This window comes from Hyperolius riggenbachi, chromosome 12, assembly GCF_040937935.1.
Source record: "Hyperolius riggenbachi isolate aHypRig1 chromosome 12, aHypRig1.pri, whole genome shotgun sequence".
NCBI lineage: Eukaryota > Metazoa > Chordata > Amphibia > Anura > Hyperoliidae > Hyperolius > Hyperolius riggenbachi.
The window spans coordinates 201,559,662-201,581,104 of NC_090657.1; the positions used below are offsets into that span (position 1 = coordinate 201,559,662).

The 21,443-nt window shown below is 47.3% G+C and overlaps 1 long non-coding RNA gene across 1 annotated transcript in view; it reads left to right on the forward strand.

Moving 5' to 3' along the window:
• The window catches only part of LOC137541180 (uncharacterized), a 102,757-nt gene extending 82,160 nt beyond the window's left edge, over positions 1 to 20,597 (forward strand). The window contains exons 2-4 of the long non-coding RNA XR_011025097.1: positions 4,678 to 4,865; positions 5,099 to 5,149; positions 19,215 to 20,597. This is a non-coding gene — a long non-coding RNA (uncharacterized lncRNA). The remainder of the gene's footprint in view (positions 1 to 4,677; positions 4,866 to 5,098; positions 5,150 to 19,214) is intronic.
• The last annotated feature ends 846 nt before the right edge of the window (positions 20,598 to 21,443 follow it).

Sequence of the window (21,443 nt, forward strand, 5' to 3'; positions counted from 1 at the left end):
CAGCCACCAGGCAAGGACAGACGGTGGACTGGAGTGCCGGGTGGGGAAGGGGAGCCACCACGGGGGGGGGGGGGGGGAGAGCCCACCTTCCCACCTTCCCACCTTCCCCCGCCAAATTGTGTGACCCCCTGTGGTGAACTGGCTGCAGCATAGACGCCGCGCCAGTTCATCCCCGCAGCTCCGCCTGCATAATCTTCCGGCAGGCAGGGCTATGGCAAGATGGCGTCTGAAGCCCTGTACTGGAGACTATTTGTGTCTCCAGTACAGGGCTTCGGGCGCCATCTTCCCGTAGCCCTGCTATCTGCCTGTCTGCAGGAAGATCGTCGGGGGAGCTGTGCCCAGGGAGAGGAGTCTTCTGCAGGTGAGTAAATACTTTACTTTGTATAGGTGATTATACATTCAGTGAAACACTGCCCACATTAGGATTATTTCCTGGGGAATGCTGGCCACATTACGATTATTTCCTGGCGAACGCTGGCCACATTACGAATATTTTATGGTGAATCATTGCAGTCAGGGGCGTAGCTTGGGGTGGGCGGGGTAGGACATGTGCCCCCGGGCGCTGGGTCCCCAGGGGCGCCCAGACGTGACTGTGAGTTTTTTTTAAATACTGTATATATTTTAATTATTTTCCTGCGGAGAGCAGGGTGAGCGATAGGCAGAAGACTTACTCTATTCCCGCCACATAGAGTGATCTTTGCTCTGCTACTCTGGTCTATTCTAGAATAGAGTATAGGCCTCTTACACAGTAAGACGTTGCGTTTGATGCAACGTTAAGGTCGCATAACGTGCCCATTGAAAGACTATAACTTGGACGTTATTTAGCAGTGCGCTTTGTGCACCGTTTTTGTCGCACAGTGATAGAACGAAAACAGCGCATGCGTAAAAAAAAAAGAAAACATTACTGAGCATGTGCAAACAGTCTAACGTAGCTAAAAATGTGTATAACGCATAGCATGCAGCACTTTCATTTAACATGCAGCGTTAGACACCAACGCAACGTCTGCACTGTGAACAGCCCATTGAATTTTCATTGCTGTAAGTTATTGTGCGTTACATGTTGTTGTAACGTGCGACTTTAACGTCGCACTGTGAAAGAGCCCTAGGTCTTCTGCCACCTGCTCGCCGCTCCTATCTGGAGGGGGGAGCGAGAGAGCGGGGGAGCCCCCTGTGCCTCCCACTTCCTCTTCTCTCTGCTGCCACCCCTGCTGGGGGGCACCTGGCTACCTATTCTGGGGACTACTATACCCCTGACTACATATACTGGGACATATACTGGGACATATACCCCTGACTACATATACTGGGCACATATACACTTGCCTACATATACTGGGGACATATACCCCTGCCTACATATACTGGGGACATATACCCCTGGCTACATATACTGGGAACATATACCCCTGGCTACATATACTGGGGACACATATACACCTGTCTACATTTACTGGGGACACATATACCTCTAGTTACATATACTGGGGACACATATTCACCTGGCTACATATACTGGGGACATATACCCCTGGCTACATATACTGTGGACATATACCCCTGGCTACATATACTGGGACATATACCTCTGGCTACCTTTACTGAGGACACCTATATCCCTTGCTACATACACCCCTGGCTACATATACTGAGGACACATATACCCCTGGCTACATATACCCCTGGCTACATATACTGGGCACATATACCCCTGGCTACATATACCCCTGGGCACATATACCCCTGGCTACATATACTGGGCACATATACCCCTGGCTACATATACTGGGGACAGCTTTACACCTGGCTACATATACTGGGGACACCTATAAACCTGGCTACATATACTACGGGCCGCTATACACCTGGATACATATGCTGGAGACACATATACCCCTGGCTACATATACGTGGACAGCTATACCCCTGGCTACATATACTGGGCACATATACACCAGGCTACATATACTGGGGACAGCGATACACCTGGTTACATATACTGGGGACACCCAGGGCTGCCATCAGAAATTTTGGGGCCCCTCAAACATCATCAGGCCTGGGCTCCCCCTCCTCCCTGGGCCTACCCACTGGCTGCTGTGCCCACCCACTAGACACCCCACCCCCATGTCTGTGCAAGAAGTGCGCAGCGGCAAAAAATGTGCATGGCTCCGACACTGATGAAAGCAGCATGCACAGCGTGATGTGGCAAAAAGTGGGCATGGCCATGGCATATTGTGGGTGGAGCCAAATACTAGCAAAATACAGGTAGTCCCCGGTTAACAAATGAGAAAGGGACTTGTAGGTATGATCTTATCCTGTATCCGTTCTCTTTTGCCCCCTCTTTTCTTCCTGTGCCTCTTTTGTCTGCCTCTGTTCCCCCTGTGCTTCTTTTATCCCCCTGTGTTACCTCCTGTCCCCTTCTTTCTCAGCTCGTCTACTTCCCCTAGCCAGGTATAGGTGCCCCTATAGTGCTGGAGCGCGGTGTGCTGGTTAGTAAGCCACAGGTTTGCAGCCAGCACATGCAGCCCTTCCAGCGCTTTGGAGGGGGGGGGGGGTGCAGGGCCCCCAGAAGCCCTGGGCCCCTCACTGCAGTGTCAGTTGTCCCCCCTGATGGCTGCCCTGGGGACACCTATAGACCTGGCTACGTATACTGGGGACAGCTATACACCTGGCTACATATACTGGGGACACATATACATCTGGTTACCTATTCTGGGGACACCTATAGGCCTGGTTATTTCCACTGGGGACACCTATAGACCTGGTTACCTATACTGGGGGCACCTATTTTGGGGGAACTGCTGCCAGATTAACTGTATTTTTTAAACCTTTTACACCACTGCTAAGGTCATGTATATTTGGCCCACCCCCTTTTTTGGCGTGGCGTGCAGGTCCTGGCTTAGAAGGCACATTCATAGTCTTTGTCCCCGGGCGCTGAAAGCCCTAGCTACGCCTCTGATTGCAGTATTATAATTTTATGGTGAATCATTTCTGCGTTAATATTATTTTCTGGTGAAAGATTGCCTCATTACTTTTAGCTTAGGGTGAAACATTGCTGCGTTATTTTTATCTACATCAGGGGGGCACCACACGGGGGAGGGGGGGTGCCACAGGTTTTCTCGCCTGGAGTGACAAAATGGCTAGAGACGCCCCTGGGCATGGTCATATTAGTAAACAGTAATTACAGCCTGACTCGCTGAACCACATGGTAGCAGCAGCCAGCTCTGTAAGGGCGAGTTCAAATTGGGAGCACAAATCGTGAATTGATTTTGCGGCACAATTTAAAGTTTTTACTGTGATGTGAGTCCCGCTCAATAGAATGAGAATCACAGCTCCGCCCCATGCTAATGCCTATGAGAAGTGGGGAAAAAACTATGGATCACAGCCTAGGGCCAATTTGGGAGGGAGAGAGAGCAATAACTATAGAAATAAAAATAAAATAAAAACTAGCAATTGCAGCAGCTATCACAGACCACTAAAAGAAAGGCCTATTTGTGTGAAGAAATGGAGGTAAGATTTATTTGTTTGCTAAGTTGCATGGCCCTGCAGCGAGCAGTTAAAGCTGCAGAGTGCAGAAGTGAAAAATTGCATGGTTGCAAGGGGGGGTGTAAGTCTGTAGTCCTCAACTGGCTAAAATATTTGCTTTTGATTCCCCCCCCCCCCCACCCCTCCAGTGACTCTATCTGGGTTTTTGGACACTGTAAATCATTATTTTTTTTAAGTAATTGTGGCTGCAGGGATACTGTGAAGGTTTTAGACATTTGCCTATCGTTAGTCAATGGGGCATCACAATGTTTTGTGATGTTCAGCCACTCCTAATCACAGGCAACTGCTAACAAGGCTTTGTGCTGCCCATAATTATTCATACCCCTGGCAAATTTTGACTTTACGTTACTTTTATTCAACCAACAAGTAATTGATGGGAAATGACATAGGTGTCTCCCAAAATATAATCTGATGTACAAGAGGCATTATTGTGGGGAAAAATAACATACATTTAAACAAAAAGTGACCAGTCCAAAATTATTCATACCCTTCAAACTGTCAGTCTGAGGGGAAATCCAAAGTTCTATACCATTCCAAATAGTCCAAGCTGTTCTAAAGCATCCTAATTACCCTGATTGATTTGGAACAGCCTCAGGACCTACTACACTATATTGTCTCTCCCCACTCTTCTTGAACCAGACAATAAGGGCCCTCTCACAGTATAAAGCGTGTCGGAAGGGGGCAATCATTTTCCTGTGCACTTGTACTTTGCGATTGTGCCAGCAGTAAAAGTTGTATTGAATGGTGTTGTATGGCATTATGGCAGAAATGCCACATTCAGAGAATGGGATCAGCTGTTCTCGGGATCTGGGATCAGCGATGGTGTCCTTGCGGTTGCATGTGGCTCAATAATCAGATGGAAATTCATGCAGTGTGAAAGGGGCTGCATACTTCCTGTTGGCGTTTGGATGTGTTTGGAACTGAATAACCTCTGTATGGTGTAGCTGCTGGCATTATTCTGACATCCGTAGCAGCCAATCAGGAGCCAGATCTGCCTGACCAGGTTAGACTCCTGCAATGTGTGATGTGGAGGAGAATATATTCCTGCGATGGTGCTGTGCTCATACAGAGGTCATTCAGCTGTAACGAGCAACATAATGGCGGCTCAGGAAAGCCTCTGTTCTGTGTGTTTAGGTGGGAGCCGTGAGCGTCTCTAGTGCAGAATCAACACGATGACAGCAGACCGTGCTGAGCGAGAGGAAGATGGCAGCCCGGAGATTGTATCAAGCGGTAACATCTTGGGATCTTTTACGGAGAGCAAACAGACACGAGACCTGATTGTCAACTTGCAGATGTCCTGTATGGAGCTGGTGAGCAGAGAGGTGTGTGCGCAGAGGTTTAAAGGTGACCGAACCTGACTACGAATCACTAGATCCATATGTGTGTGACTACGGGACATAGTGAGTCTTGCTGATCCAGACTCTGTTTGGGGGTGGAGGTGGGATTACTGGGGTAATAGATTGAACTCTGCACTTGGGGATTAGGCAGGGGTAGGAGATAAGAAGCCTGTATGTCCATTGTCGGAGTCTCACCATCCTCTCTTCTTTTGTTGTAGTTATTATGGACTATTATCAGGAGCAGCCTCACCTTCTGGATCCACATCTAGGTAAGCTATTTTCATAACTGTCACAGGAGCCCTAGTGGTCAGACCGCAAATTGCCTTCCAATCGGTTTCAGCACACAGACCATGCAAGCTTTGGTTGCGATCTTTGCGCAGAAACAGACAGAAATTTGGGCAGCAGCCTGACCAGAAGGGAGCCTGTGAGGTACGGTAATTACAACTTTACACACTATTTCAGGATATCTGCCACCACCACTGGTATGGGCCAGTGGACCCGACTGACTGGTCCTGCGAATAAAAATGGTTAAACGCACTCTATTCTGTCTAGATATTAACAATAGTAGTGTCTCTTCAGAGACCTGAGTTCAGTTTCTGTGTATGCTGAATAATAGGGTAGCGGAACAGTGAATGACTTTGATAAAGTCTTTATTCACGGCAATATAAATAATTAATATATACAGAAAATTATTAAAATCAACAATTATTGAGACATGAGATAACACAGTATGAAAATAAAGGGGAGAAAAAACGGATACTTAGAATTCATGAAGAGGTGTCCTTTTGTAGGAAAACTTGTAAAGTTCTTGGTTTCAATCAAAGTTCAGAGTTCAGACCAGGTGGATGCCAGCATATCCTCAAGCTGGCACAGATGTGATCAAAATGGAGTTTCAGAGCAAAATGCAAAGTTCAGCAAGATGGCCGCCAACCATGTGTCCTCTGGCTGGCAGCAGACCATTCTCATATAGATGGAATTTGCAGGACTGAGCTGCCCGGGCAGCTCATTTCTTGTAATTGAGCTGAGTTCAGAGGTGGACTTCCAGGGTCGGCCCCTGGGCCGGATTATGGTAATCACATCTGGGCAGGGGCTTTCATCAGCCCCATAACCCTGACATTTTCTCTAGGCCGACCTACGCGGCCGGCACACAATTACATATTATCGATCCCCAGAACCTACCGATTAATATGATACCTTGGATGCGGGTGCTAGGGCATATGGTTACCGAGGGGCCCATAACTCCTTAACCGAAGGAGGTATGATTATGATTTGTATACCGAGACGTTGATCCAATTTCAACGGATCTGAATACACTCCTCCCACCTCTGGGTGATACTCGTTTTTCCTTTAAGAAGCAGAAGTCATAATTCCCATGCTTCATCATTTTAACTCCTGGAGACAGTTTGTCTGGTGAGCAGGAGGAAGCCCCATTTGCTAGTCAATTCACATTGAGGTGTGAGCTGTGGGCTCATCCTGTCTTCCCCAAAGGCAGGACACTGGCCTTGTGGTTCTTAAAGAGACACTTAAGTAAAAAAGTAAAAATGAGTTTTACTCACCTGGGGCTTCCAATAGCCCCCTGCAGCTGTCCGGTGCCCTCGCAGTCTCCCTCCGATCCTCCTGGCCCCGCCGGCAGCCACTTCGTGTTTCGGTGACAGGAGCTGACAGGCTGGGGATGCGAGTGATTCTTCGCGTTCCTGGCCACAATAGTGCCATCTATGCTGCTATAGCATATATCATATACCATATAGCAGCATAGAGGGTGCTAATGTGTCTGGGAGCGCGAAGAATCATTCGCATCCCCAGCCTGTCAGCTCCTGTCAGCGAAACAGGAAGTGGCTGCCGGTGGGGCCAGGAGGATCGGAGGGAGACAGCGAGGGCACCGGACAGCTGCAGGGGCTATTGGAAGCCCTAGGTAAGTAAAACTCATTTTTTTTGTTTGTCTTAAGTGTCCCTTTAATAGCATCTGAGCGAGATCAGCTTGGTCAAACTGAGTTTTACACCTCTGGCTAAATTAGCAAGTCACAGGGCCAGTTCCCATGAAAAGATTCTGCTAACTATCTCCTATGAAGACAACAGAGACCCCCCAGGCTGGACTGCCTGGTATCCAGACATGAGATTCTGATTTGGCAGCGCAACGACAATCAAGGCAGGACCCCGATTGCGGTTGCGTTTTCGTTTCTCATGGCTGTTCCGTGATAATAATCATAGCCAATAGAGTCAGGGCCAGCAAGGCACCTCCAGACCGCAGAGAAATGTTGCTAATGTTAACAGTGTGGAGCCAGTTGACACTTAACTTTGTAAACAGATCACTTTGTGAACCTGTCAGGGCCGCTATATCAGGATCATCGCTTCAAAGTGATAGGTTCAGATCAGGGTCATGGCTACAGAGTCATTGCTTCAGATCAGGTTCATGTTGTCAGGACTCCAGTCAGTGGCTCAGATCAGTCATGCCGTCGAGTCGTGGGTTCAGAACAAGGTCATGGCTACAGTGTTGTGGGTTCAGATCAGAGATGTGATTTTGTATGTGATTTTGTTCCTGAGCTTCGGCTGGAGTACACTTTTTAAGATGCTGACAAGTCTGGCCATGTGCTTGCACTCCGGGGGTCGGTAAACTTAAGGCACATACCCTCTACACAATTTCTACTATGATTTTTACAGCGACCAGAGGTTTTTTTTTTTTGAGTAATAAGCAATTTTTTCCGTGATCTTGCAACATGGGCACAGGCATGCGATTATGCAAACGTTTTGTGACGCGTGGCTAGAACTACGGTCATGGGGATCAGATCTTTAAAGTCCCCGACAACTCCTGTGCAAACTGCTGCAATCGTGAACTCTTATACACCCCTAAGGTTTGCCATCTCGTGTACCTACTGGCAGGAAGATGGACCGGGGGGCGTGGCTTGGATCCATCCTCCTGCGTCGTCAGGGGAGTATTCAGCTTTACAATAGAGAGAAACAAGTGGAGGAGGATTCCAACAGGGCATTACCTTTTTATTCTTGATTTGTGAAATATATATTTAAATATATTTTAAAGTACTTAGAAACTGTCCAAAGACAATTTGCCTATCAATGTGCCGTAATGGCAAAAGATGTTCTGCACTATGTCCATCCGGAAAGTGACAAAGGACCTAACAAAGACGTAAGGACACTGAAATGTGATGTCAGTCCTCTGGCACGCCAACAGTGTAAGGCATCTTTGATCCAGCATATGGACCATCGGAAGCTGGTAACGGCAGGCCATGGCACCGGGCAGACAAACTGTGCAGGACATCTTCGCCATTCTGGTGCATTGATAAGCGAACTGTCTTCAGGCATCTAGTAAGTGCTTTTCATCTTTTTTATGAATTGTGAAAATAAAAGGTAATACCTTATTGGAGTAGGGCTGCACGGTTTTGCGGTTTTAAACTGAAACCGCGGTTTGTGTGAAGACTATCAGTATCCGCGGTTTTCAGAGTGCCCGCTATCTGTACGCTTGTACGCTTGGCCGCATGGTCCACCTACCGCTGCGCTGAGGAGATCCACTGGCCAGAAGCAGTGCATATTTATGATTAATGAGCCGGGCAGCAAGGGGCGGATCCACTCGAGGGAGCGGCACACAGCTTTACCAATCTCTGGATAGCAATGGAATGACGGAAGTGGTAGGTGGAGCTGTATGCTTTGTACAGCTCCGCCTACCGCTAACGTCATTCCATCACTATCCATCCAGCGATTGGTAAAGCTGTGTGCCGATCGCTCGAGTGGATCCGCCCCCACTGCCCGGCTCATTAACAATCATAAATATGCAGCGCTTCTGGCCAATCAGTGGATCTCCTCGGCACAGTGGTAGGCGGACCATGCAGCCAAGCATACAGGGCACAGCGGGCACTCTGAAAACTGCAGATACTGACGATCACCAGATCGTCTTCACATGAACCGCCCCCCCCACTGCCCTCACATGAACCGCCCCTCACTGCTTGGCTCTTAAGCAATCATCCGCCGCACATTGTTTATTATTAAGCCCCCAGCCCAGGGTCATCATAGAGGACTTAGTTCACAGCAGGCTAATTGTGCATTGCCTGAAATACAATGCACAGCTAAATGGTCTGACACAGAGCCCGCCACAGCTAGGCTACACCCCCCTTTGCCGCCATCATACGCTCCGGATCATGTTGTTCAGCCCCCTGCCATCAACCTGACAGAACCTGACCCCGCCCTCATACACGGGCCATGCATGCTAAAGCTTGTTTTGAAAAAAATTGTGGAAAAAAAAATCTTAATCGCAATTTCTGAGAGAAAAATCACAATTTCAATTATTCCCTAAAATCGTGCAGCCCTATATTTGAGTGCTCATTCTTTGCTGTAGTGTGTGATCAGAGCTGGACTTTGAGGAGCAGGACAGAGCAGGCATTACAGTGGGCTCATATCTCTATCTCTATCCCACATCGTTTGCTTATTTGAAAACTTACAATGGAACTGAGATTTTTGGGGGCAAATCGTATGTCTCAAGACAATAAGCTGGCATCCCAGGGAGTGCTCTGGCAGTAAACGGACATCCCAGGAAGTGCTCTGGCAGTAAACGGACATCCCAGGGAGTGCTCTGGCAGTAAACGGACATCCCAGGGAGTGCTCTGGCGGTAAACGGACATCCCAGGGAGTGCTCTGGTGGTAAACGGACATCCCAGGGAGTGCTCTGGCGGTAAACGGACATCCCAGGGAGTGCTCTGGCGGTAAACGGACATCCCAGGGAGTGCTCTGGCAGTAAACGGACATCCCAGGGAGTGCTCTGGCGGTAAACGGACATCCCAGGGAGTGCTCTGGCGGTAAACGGACATCCCAGGGAGTGCTCTGGCGGTAAACGGACATCCCAGGGAGTGCTCTGGCGGTAAACGGACATCCCAGGGAGTGCTCTGGCGGTAAACGGACATCCCAGGGAGTGCTCTGGCGGTAAACGGACATCCCAGGGAGTGCTCTGGCGGTAAACGGACATCCCAGGGAGTGCTCTGGCGGTAAACGGACATCCCAGGGAGTGCTCTGGCGGTAAACGGACATCCCAAGGGTCTGACATCTCAGGATGCTCTGGCGGTAAACGGACATCCCAAGGGTCTGACATCTCAGGATGCTCTGGCGGAAAACGGACATCCCAAGGGTCTGACATCTCAGGATGCTCTGGCGGTAAACGGACATCCCAAGGGTCTGACATCTCAGGATGCTCTGGCGGAAAACGGACGTCCCAGGGTGCTTCATAAGACCAAAGCTGTAAGCAGCTCCCTACCAAATAAAGTGCAACATGCTCTGGTAGTGGAACTTTCACCCAGAAGTCCAAACATGTAGCAAAGGAGTCTTGACCTGGCATTGCCTTGCAGTAAATATCAGCTCTTCTATTGAGGAATCTTGCAGGATACAGCAAAGGTCAGCAACAATGTGACATTTTGAGAAGAGCCTCCTCTCTTTCTCAAGCTTGCTAGCCCACTAAACATCAGAACAGCAAATCAGCCTTCAATGGACAGGGACCAAACAGAGTGCCTGGAAACCTGAAGGCCAACCAACCAAATTACTGTGGGCAGTCATATCACAAGATCCCTAATAAACTGATGGATAACGAACAATGCGGGTTTTATGCACATGTGCCCACGCATGTGTATATTGCTTATTTGTTTTCCGGCACAGTCGTGAGTTTTTTTACGCATTTCATGCAATGTTTTTTTTAACTTCCCGTATGCCACACCTTCCCTTTGGTGATTGGTGATTTGTTTGTCTGCAGTTCCCCATCAGGTCTGTTTTGGGCTGATAGTTTGGGAGCTGTGATGTCATTTTGACAGTCAATTGTGGTTGGTTGTCCTTCGGACACCCAGGCACTTTGATTGGTCCCTGTTCATTGAAGGGGACTACATAAGGCTGATTTGCTGTTCTGATGTTTAGTGTGTTAGCAATCTTGAGAAGGAGAGGAAGCGCTTCTCGAAACATCACATTGTTGCTGTCCTTTGCTGTGTCCAGCAAGATCCCTTAATAAAGGAGCTGATCTATACTGCAAGATGGTGCCAAGTCAAGACTGCTTCTTTGCCTCCCAGGGTGCTCTGGCAGTAAACTGGCCTCCCAGGGTGCTCTGGCAGTAAACTGGCCTCCCAGGGTGCTCTGGCAGTAAACTGGCCTCCCAGGGTGCTCTGGCAGTAAACTGGCCTCCCAGGGTGCTCTGGCAGTAAACTGGCCTCCCAGGGTGCTCTGGCAGTAAACTGGCCTCCCAGGGTGCTCTGGCAGTAAACTGGCCTCCCAGGGTGCTCTGGCAGTAAACGGGCCTCCCAGGGTGCTCTGGCAGTAAACGGGCCTCCCAGGGTGCTCTGGCAGTAAACGGGCCTCCCAGGGTGCTCTGGCAGTAAACGGGCCTCCCAGGGTGCTCTGGCAGTAAACGGGCCTCCCAGGGTGCTCTGGCAGTAAACGGGCCTCCCAGGGTGCTCTGGCAGTAAACGGGCCTCCCAGGGTGCTCTGGCAGTAAACTGGCCTCCCAGGGTGCTCTGGCAGTAAACGGGCCTCCCAGGGTGCTCTGGCAGTAAACGGGCCTCCCAGGGTGCTCTGGCAGTAAACGGGCCTCCCAGGGTGCTCTGGCAGTAAACGGGCCTCCCAGGGTGCTCTGGCAGTAAACGGGCCTCCCAGGGTGCTCTGGCAGTAAACGGGCCTCCCAGGGTGCTCTGGCAGTAAACGGGCCTCCCAGGGTGCTCTGGCAGTAAACGGGCCTCCCAGGGTGCTCTGGCAGTAAACGGGCCTCCCAGGGTGCTCTGGCAGTAAACGGGCCTCCCAGGGTGCTCTGGCAGTAAACGGGCCTCCCAGGGTGCTCTGGCAGTAAACGGGCCTCCCAGGGTGCTCTGGCAGTAAACGGGCCTCCCAGGGTGCTCTGGCAGTAAACGGGCCTCCCAGGGTGCTCTGGCAGTAAACGGGCCTCCCAGGGTGCTCTGGCAGTAAACGGGCCTCCCAGGGTGCTCTGGCAGTAAACGGGCCTCCCAGGGTGCTCTGGCAGTAAACGGGCCTCCCAGGGTGCTCTGGCAGTAAACGGGCCTCCCAGGGTGCTCTGGCAGTAAACGGGCCTCCCAGGGTGCTCTGGCAGTAAACTGGCCTCCCAGGGTGCTCTGGCAGTAAACTGGCCTCCCAGGGTGCTCTGGCAAAATGTATTATAAATACATACTTGCCTAAGAAGTGGTAAGCCTCTGGATCTTAATGAAGCTTTCCTCGCTGTCCTATGGTCCCCTGTTGCCGTACGTGGACTCTTCAGCTGATTAGGTCTGCACTCCTCTTCTTGCATGTGGCCTGTCCTGTGCCATAGCAAGAGTGGCTTATGTCACAGGCGCAGTATGGTCACACTCATGCTTGAAGAGGGTTGTGGTCCTGATCAGATTACAGACAAGCTCTTATTAGTAGTCTTTGGAGGGTCTGCCCTCAGCGATGGGGGACCAGAGGACAGCGAGGGAAGCCTCAGTTTGACAGTCGATTGTGCATCCCAGGGTGCTCTGACAAACCAGTGTTATATATTTCATGTCTGATCAGCTGTTTTTTGCAGGTCAAAACATTTCCCACACTCAGCATATCAATGTCTTTTTACCAGTGTCAGATATTTCATGGCTGAGCAGCTTATTATTGCAGGTCAAAACATTTACCACACTCCAGCACAGCAATATGTCCTCTCATCAGAGTAAGAGATTTCATGTCTGGAGTGTGGTAAATGTTTTGACCTGCAATAAGCTGCTCAGCCATGAAATATCTGACACTGGTAAAAAGACATTGATATGCTGAGTGTGGGAAATGTTTTGACCTGCAAAAAACAGCTGATCAGACATGAAATCTCTTACTCTGAGAGGACATATTGATATGCTGATCAGCTTATTATCGCAGGTCACAAAATGTCCCATACTCAGCATATCAATATGTCCTCTCGCCATTGTGAGATATTTCATGTCTGATCAGCTCAATGTTGCTAGTCAAAACATTAGCAACACTCAGCATATCCATGTATTCTCACCAGTGTCAGATATTTCAGCTCTGGCAAGCTTATTATTGCAGGTCGAAACATTTCCCACACTCAGCATTTCAAGATGTCCTCTGACAAGCGTCATTAATATGCTGAGTGTGGGAAATGTTTTGACCTGCAATAATAAGCTGAACAAACATGAAATATCTGTCTTCTCACCAGTGTCAAATATTTCAGCACTGACTGGGAAATGTTTTGACCTGCAAATATCAGCTGGTCAGTGCTGAAATATTTGACACTAGTGAGAAGACATTAATATGCTGAGTGTGGGAAATGTTTTGACCTGCAATAATAAGCTGAACAGACATGAACTATATGACACTGTTGATAATACATTGATATGCCAAGAGTGGGATATGTTTTGACCTGCAACAATAAGCTTGTCAGAGCTGAAATATTTGACACTGGTGAGAATACATGGATATGCTGAGTGTTGCTAATGTTTTGACTAGCAACATTGAGCTGATCAGATATGCTGAGTATGGGACATTTTTTGACCTGCGATAAGCTGATCAGCATATCAATATGTCCTCTCATCAGAGTAAGAGATTTCATCTCTGATCAGCTGTTTTTTTTGCAGGTCAAAACATTTCCCACACTCAGCATATCAATACATCCTCTGAGTGTCAGATATTTCAGCTCTTACAAGCTGACACTCATGAGAGGATGTATTGATATGCGGAGTGTGGGAAATGTTTTGACCTGCAATAAGCTGAACAGACATGCTGAGTGTGGGAAATGTTTTGACCTGCAAAAAACATCTGATCAGGCATGAAATCTTACTCTGGTGAGAAGACATATTGATATGCTGATCAGCTTATCGCGGGTCAAAAAAATGTCCCATACTCAGCATATCAATATGTCCTCTCGACCATTGTTAGAAATTTCCTGTCTGATCAGCTCAATGTTGCTAGTCAAAACATAAGCCACACTCAGCATATCCATGTTCTCTCACCAGTGTCAGATATTTCAGCTCTGACAAGCTTATTGTTGCAGGTCGAAACATTTCCCACACTCAGCATTTAAATATGTCCTCTAACAAGCGTCAGATATTTCATGTCTGTTCATCTTATTGCTGGTCAAAACAGATCCCACTCTTGGCATATTAATGTCTTCTCACCAGTGTCAAATATTTCAGCACTGACAAGCTATTTGCAGGTCAAATCATTTCCCAGTCAGTGCTGAAATATTTGACACTGGTGAGAAGACCTTAATATGCTGTGTGGGAAATGTTTTGACCTGCAATAATAAGCTGAACAGACATGAAGCATATTGATATGCTGATTGGGAAATGTTTTGACCAGGAACTTAGATATTTCAGCTCTTACAAGCTAAGTTCCTGGTCAAAACATTTCCCAATCAGCATATCAATATGCTTCTTACCAGTGTCCGATATTTCACGTCTGATCAGCTTATTATTGCAGGTCAAAACATTTCTCACACTTAGCATATCAATACATCCTCTCATGAGTGTCAGATATTTAAGCTCTTACAAGCTGAGTGTGGGAAATGTTTTGACCTGCAAATATCAGCTTGGCAGTGCTGAAATATTTGACACTGGTGAGAAGACCTTAATATGCTGAGTGTGGGAAATGTTTTGACCTGCAATAATAAGCTGATCAGACGTGAAATATCTGACACTGGTAAGAAGCCTATTGATGTGCTGATTGGGAAATGTTTTGACCAGGAACTTAGCTTGTAAGAGCTGAAATATCTAAGTTCCTGGTCAAAACATTTCCCAATCAGCATATCAATATGCTTCTTACCAGTGTCCGATATTTCACGTCTGTTCAGCTTATTATTGCAGGTCAAAACATTTCCCCCTCTCAGCATGTTAATATGTCCTCTCACCAGTGTCAAATATTTCAGCACTGACAAACTGATATTTGCAGATCAAAACATTTTCCACACTCAGCATTTCAATATGTCCTTTAACAAGCATCAGATATTTCATGTCTGTTCAGCTTATTATTGCTGGTCAAAACATTTCCCACTCTCTGCACATCAATGTATTTTCAGCAGTGTCAGTTCAAGTCTGGTCAGCTGATTATTGCTGGTCAAAACCTTTCCCACTCTCTGCACATCAATGTATTTTCAGCAGTGTCAGATAGTTCATGTCTGTTCAGCTTATTGTTGCTGGTCAAAACATTTCCCACTCTCTGCACATCAATGTATTTTCAGCAGTGTCAGATAGTTCATGTCTGTTCAGCTTATTGTTGCTGGTCAAAACCTTTCCCACTCTCTGCACATCAATGTATTTTCAGCAGTGTCAGATAGTTCATGTCTGTTCAGCTTATTGTTGCTGGTCAAAACCTTTCCCACTCTCTGCACATCAATGTATTTTCAGCAGTGTCAGATAGTTCATGTCTGTTCAGCTTATTATTGCTGGTCAAAACATTTCCCACATTCAGCATATCTATGTCTTCTCACCAGTGTCAGTTATTTCCGCTCTGACAAGCTATTTGCTGGTCTAATCCTTTCCCACACACACACACCTTTCAATGTTTTCGCAAGTGTCAGATATTTCAGCATTGATGAGCTGATATTTGCTGGTTAAAACAATTCCCACACTTAACAACATATCAATATGTCCTCTGACCAGTGTCATATAATTCATGGCTGATCAGCTTATTATTTCAGGTCAAAATATTTCCCACACTCAGCATATCAACATGTTTTCTCACCAGTGTCAGATATTTCACATTTGCTGGTTGAAATGTATCCCACACTCATCTGACACTGATGAGGGGACCTATTGATATGCTGTGTCTTGTCTGATCAGCTTATTATTGCAGGTCAAAAACATTTCCTACATTCAGCATATGATGTCATCAGTTTATTTTCCCCTCTGGTTTCCTTTAAGTAATACATGTATTTATACAGACCTATGTATAAGACCTGAAACGGAGACAACTGAGGAGAATAGGATGAGTGACAACTGGGTCATCCGCAGACCAGCAGCACAGTGCAACAAATAATGTCTGATGATCGGTTTTCTTTCATGTTTGGCTTTCTGTTTCTTACAGGCAGCATGTTGGAGCTCTCTGGCTACTTCTTGCCATCTCACTATCAATTGTTTACAAAAAGGATATGTTGTGGCGAGTGCACTCAATGAAAAAAGCCGTGAACCATATACAAAAAAGATGGTGCAACATCCAGAATTAGTAAGAAATATCATTCAATTATATCAGGAAGAAGCAAAGCATTCCAGGAGCAACCGATCCACTATAAAACTTGAACTTTTAATATACTTCTTTGTAAAAAAGACATTGGTAATCAACGGCTAAAAATTCAAAAAATACAAAACAAGTAATACTTAGCAGGTCACTGCAGATGTTTTAGAGGTGCGGAGGTGAAGTCGACGGCCGTTTCGCCCCACAATGAGGGCTTTCTCGAGATCTCACTAGCAATGTTCCCTTTTGTAACATGGCTTTATATCTACGTCAACAAGGAGATGACATCATGGCCAATCAGTACTATAGAGAGAGGAGGATTTCTGCAGGAATGCCACATTACTGCAACTTGTCATTTTAGCCCAATCACAGAACTTAGAAGCATTGGACCAATCAAAGAATGGAGAATTATTTCAGCGGAGTGTGTTCCAGTAAATATTCCTGTACATTCCGCTCATGATGATGAAATTCAGTCTCAGTGGAACCTTCCCTGGGACATCTGCCCTGTCCACAAAATAAAGTTCCAGTTTTGCCCTGTAACATGGATAGTTCAGAATCCTTCTCATAAAACTTGAAAAATGATGTTCCTGAGGTCTTGTCTGATGTCCTGGAGACCTCTGAGTTCCTCCCAAAGGGTGCAGAACTTGTAGGAGATGTCTCCTGCCCCTCAAGTCCTTCTGAGGTGTTGCCCACTTCAGTAGGCATTGCTGTTGTGCTGACTACCTTTGCAGCTCTGGTGGAGCTTCACTCATATGTAGTCAATGATGATATTATTGTCACAGAGATTTCTAGGTTTGAGTCCAAGCCTTCTTTTGAAAGTCCAGTGCTTGAGACCACTGCTCGTGGTGATTCCCTGCCCAGTTCTTGGTTTTGGTCTTGTCGTAACGGACTCTGAGGTTGGCAGTTCCTCGACGTGTCCGGAGGTTCCCCTTGGGCTAGTGTACCCCGATGTGTTCTGTGACCCAGAAAGCCCAAGTGTGTCTCGGTTGCCAGCCTGCTCAGATGCTTCCTTGGTGGAAACCTGTTCTGATGTTGCCTGCCTGCATGCCCAGAGTTGGTCCCTGAAGGCCCTGGTCCTGATGCTTGTCCTGGTAATTCTGAATCCAGAATTGTCATTGGTTCCATAGGGGTTCTTGATAGTTCTCCGTGTGAGCCTGGTGACCGTTCTGCCCTCCTGGGATCTCTGCGGAGCTTCAAAGTGTTCTGGGAGATCCTGGGAGAAATATTTCCTGGTACCTTGGATGAGATCAGCAGTGGGTGCTTTGTGGAAAGGGACACTTCGAATGGGTATTGTGGCAGGTTTGGTATTTTTGGACTGTCCTTGGAAGGTGGTGGGCATGGCTCGGTGGGTGTCGATGGCTTCTTCTCTGGCATTCACAGTACTGATGGGTGTTACGCTGAGACTTGTGGTACTGATGGGCATGTTTCGGTGGCTTCTCCTTCCGATGAGGTCTGTTTCGGGTGGGCTGACTCTGGAATTGGGCCTTGTCGGGCTGCCCCAACCTTCATGAGTCTTCAGTTAGTCTTTTGCAAATATCAGTTTAGAGGCTCGTCTGGAATCCGACCCTAGAGGAGGGGGTACTGTAATGATCCGCTCAGCTGGATGCACTGGCAGACCGCTGTTTGACCATTCCTCTAGTCTGTGGGCTCCAGGTCTCTGCAAGAGAGACCTGTCTTTCCATTACAAGTTTCTGGTCTGTTCTGCTGCTGAGGAATTTGCATACACTCGTTATGCAAATCCCCTACCTGCCTCCTTTGATGTCTGGCAGTATAAAGAGCTATGTTTCCCAGAGTCCTTTGCTGGTCATAAGGGTTAGTCCTGTGGAACACTCTTGGAGTGTCAGCCTTGCTCATTGTTTGAAGATTACTTTAGAGTAATTCCTGGAACTGCACTAGGCAGATTCCCTAGTGCAGTTAGGATTGCATATCTGTTTTGTTTGTCTGTTGTGATTGTTCTGTCCCAGCGGTGGTCGACAGGAAGTCATTCTGATCTTTGTTCTTGGAGTATAGCTGGAGCAGCAGTTGCTACCAGCTATCTCCTCTAATCTGTATTGCCTGGATCGCACTCACCTTGCGCTAGTGCTGTGGATCCGTCTCTCTCACTTATTCCTGTTTTCGTGTATCTGTCTTGTCTGCTACGAACGCTTGCTGGAGGCTCGGTGAGGTAACCGTTAAGCAAGCGCTCGCGTCCTCTGTTTCATGTTTGTCTGTCGGTGGTTAGTTAGGCGTGCTTGTCTCTGTTGTGCTTATCACACGGAGACCACGCATAAATGCGTGCACTGTTGCGAATGAGTGCGGTATTCGCGTTTAGTTAGCGTTTATTTTCCTTATCTTCTCATTGTATCATTTGCTGTGCCTTTGCTACTCTCGTGCTCTGCCTTGCTGTAGCCTTGTGTCACCTCTGGCAATCGCCTCTCTCGCGATTGCATTCCTACTTCATATCTGCTGTTGTGTATGCACCGTCGCGGGTTGGCGACTAGTTTGGTGCACACACATACAATCTGTCCCTGTGCTCATCCTCTTTCGCAATCGCTTCTCTTGCGATTGCGTTCTCACTTGGTTTCCTTTGTTGTGTGTCCGCCGTCGCAGGGTGGTGGCTAGATTGGTGGACATACATACATTCCTCATCTGTGCTTATTCGGTCTTGTGTCGCTGTTAGCAATCGCCATCTCTGGCGATTGCCTTCTCACTTTGTCTTCATGGTTGTGTGTTCATCGTCGCAGGCTGGCGACTAGTTTGGTGGACACACATACCCTCTGTCCTCTCTCTTTCAGGGCTATCTTGCCTTGCGTTTCTTCCCTTCGTGCAATTCCTGTCTGGCGTGTGTGGCAGGGTAGAGGAGCTGTTCCTTTGCACTCCACAGCTCCACCTGTCGACAGGAATTTCCCTCTACAGGTGCATTGCACCTTTTGCTGGGTTCCCTCAAATTACTTGCTTGTGGAGGATTTCCGCAATGTCAGCGCACGTCTTGTGCGCTGATCACGGAGAGAATTCCACAATCGTTACACTATGATTTTGGATGTGGGGATTCATCATTCTCTTTCTAGACCCTTATCTTAGCTACAGCCCTTATATATATTTTGCAACCATCTACGGAATAGTTCTTTATAAAAGGCTTGGTTGTCTGTTACAACACCATTTACTTTTGTCACTTATGTATTTTGCTAGGAACAAAGATACCTGAAGAATTAGTGGAGATTTTGATATCCGAGTCCTTCCATTCCCACTCTGAGGGACTTCAGTCTGAAGAGAATGGCTGGTTTACATGAAGATGACTTATATGGATCCTTAGAGATGCAGATCACACCTCATTTCTGATAATATAATACATGATGCACTAAACATGCCTGTTGTGCGGACAAGTCCAGGGTAATTGGTATCATCCCGATTCAATACTTCTGAATTAAGAGATAAAGGGAAGACCATAAGACCAAAGTGAGTAAAGTATGTAGGGTGTCAAGCCCTCATAAATTACTTTATGCAGGTGCAAAGGGTCTCCTTTAATCACAAGCTCCCCCCTTTGATGCCTGACTCACTGGATCGGGCAGCTAGACGGAGCCGAATGCACATCAGGGGTATAGGACACCCCTATGCCTCTCTGGCAATCTGCACGGCACTTTGTAATCCCGATCACCTCGTCATCAGTGAAGCCAATAGCCAGCTGCTGCTGCTCGAGCTGGGGCCCCACTGAATCCTAGCTCCACCCCTAAAGGACCAAAGTTCTGTTGAAAACAGTTAATATTTGTTTAGCATTTTCACATTAAAGGCCGGTTCACACGGGTGCTAAAGTAAGGAGCTTGGTGCTCCTCACTTAAAGAGAACCTGAGATGAGAAGCATCTCACGTTCCATGCTTACCTGGGGCTTCCTTAAGCCCCCTTGAGGCCACTCGTCCCTTACAATCTCCCCTGGTGGCTGTGGACCCTGGCAATTCAGCCCTTCATTGGGCATGCGCCTCCCTCATGCTCCTGTTCCTCAGCCACGGGAGCGCAATGTGCTCCTTTTCCCTCTCCCTGTTTATGGTAAAAGTTCAGTGAGCACCGTTTTATTTACCAAGCCCATGCTGCATCTGGTCTGCTCTTCCTCCTGGCATCTGCATGCTTTATGCCGAGATCCTTCAACTTCTGATGCGTGTCATGTCATCATGAGCCTCCAGGGGCAGCATACAGCACAGAGGAAGAGTAGACCAGATTCAGAGTGGACTAGGTAAATATAACTGCACTTTACAAGGAAGGGGAATCTGGCTATGGTGCGGGGTGGGGGTTCTATCATGATGCTTGTGCTGGTGGCCCGGGCCACTGAAGTTCTGCCCATGTGACTTTATAACCAGTTAGTGAAGCTTCCTCTTGTACCTTTAGAACAGTGTTCCCCAACCCTGTCCTCAAGTACCACCAGCAGTGCATGTTTTGTGGAAATCCACACAGAAGTATTTAATCAGCTCTGCCGAGACACTAATTACCTCACTTGTGAATATGTGCTATTTCCTGCAAAACATGGACACTGGGTGGGCCTAGAGAACAGGGTTGGGAAGTCCGGACCTATAATATTTCTCTCCAAGGCAGGGAACACACTAGATGCGATTTTGCATGTGTCCGGACGGCAAAGCGCACACAATTCCACAGGCTATTGAAGTCATTAGTCTTGCTCTGGAAAACGCTCACCATGTTTTGTGTTTGCGATTTTCCATGCATTTTTAAATCGCATATCTTTCTGCTTTTCCCTGCACGATGTGCACATTTGCATACAGTATATTCTGCCAGAAACGCAGAATTGCAGAATAGCGGCAAAGCTTTAGCAGAAAACGTAAAAGCCAACAGAGACCCGGAAATTGATGGGGAAAATGGCCCTGCAAGTGTGTTTCCTGCCTAAGCAGTGGAGAGGACTATTGTAGTCAATGTTATGAGTACTCACAATGCACAAAAACCTACAGACTGTGATAGGGAGGGGAGCCAAAATCAGAATGTGAACTCTGGCCATACACAGTACTATCCAACTGTACCACAAAATGGCCATACACAGTACTATCCAACTGTACCACAAAATGGCCATACACAGTACTATCCAACTGTACCACAAAATGGCCATACACAGTACTATCCAACTGTACCACAAAATGGCCATACACAGTACTATCCAACTGTACCACAAAATGGCCATACACAGTACTATCCAACTGTACCACAAAATGGCCATACACAGTACTATCCAACTGTACCACAAAATGGCCATACACAGTACTATCCAACTGTACCACAAAATGGCCATACACAGTACTATCCAACTGTACCACAAAATGGCCATACACAGTACTATCAAATCAGTCAGTTATTTGATTGAAACTTTTCTGTTCATCAAACAATGTTTTAATCAATCTTTTCTATGAGAAAATTGCCGCCATT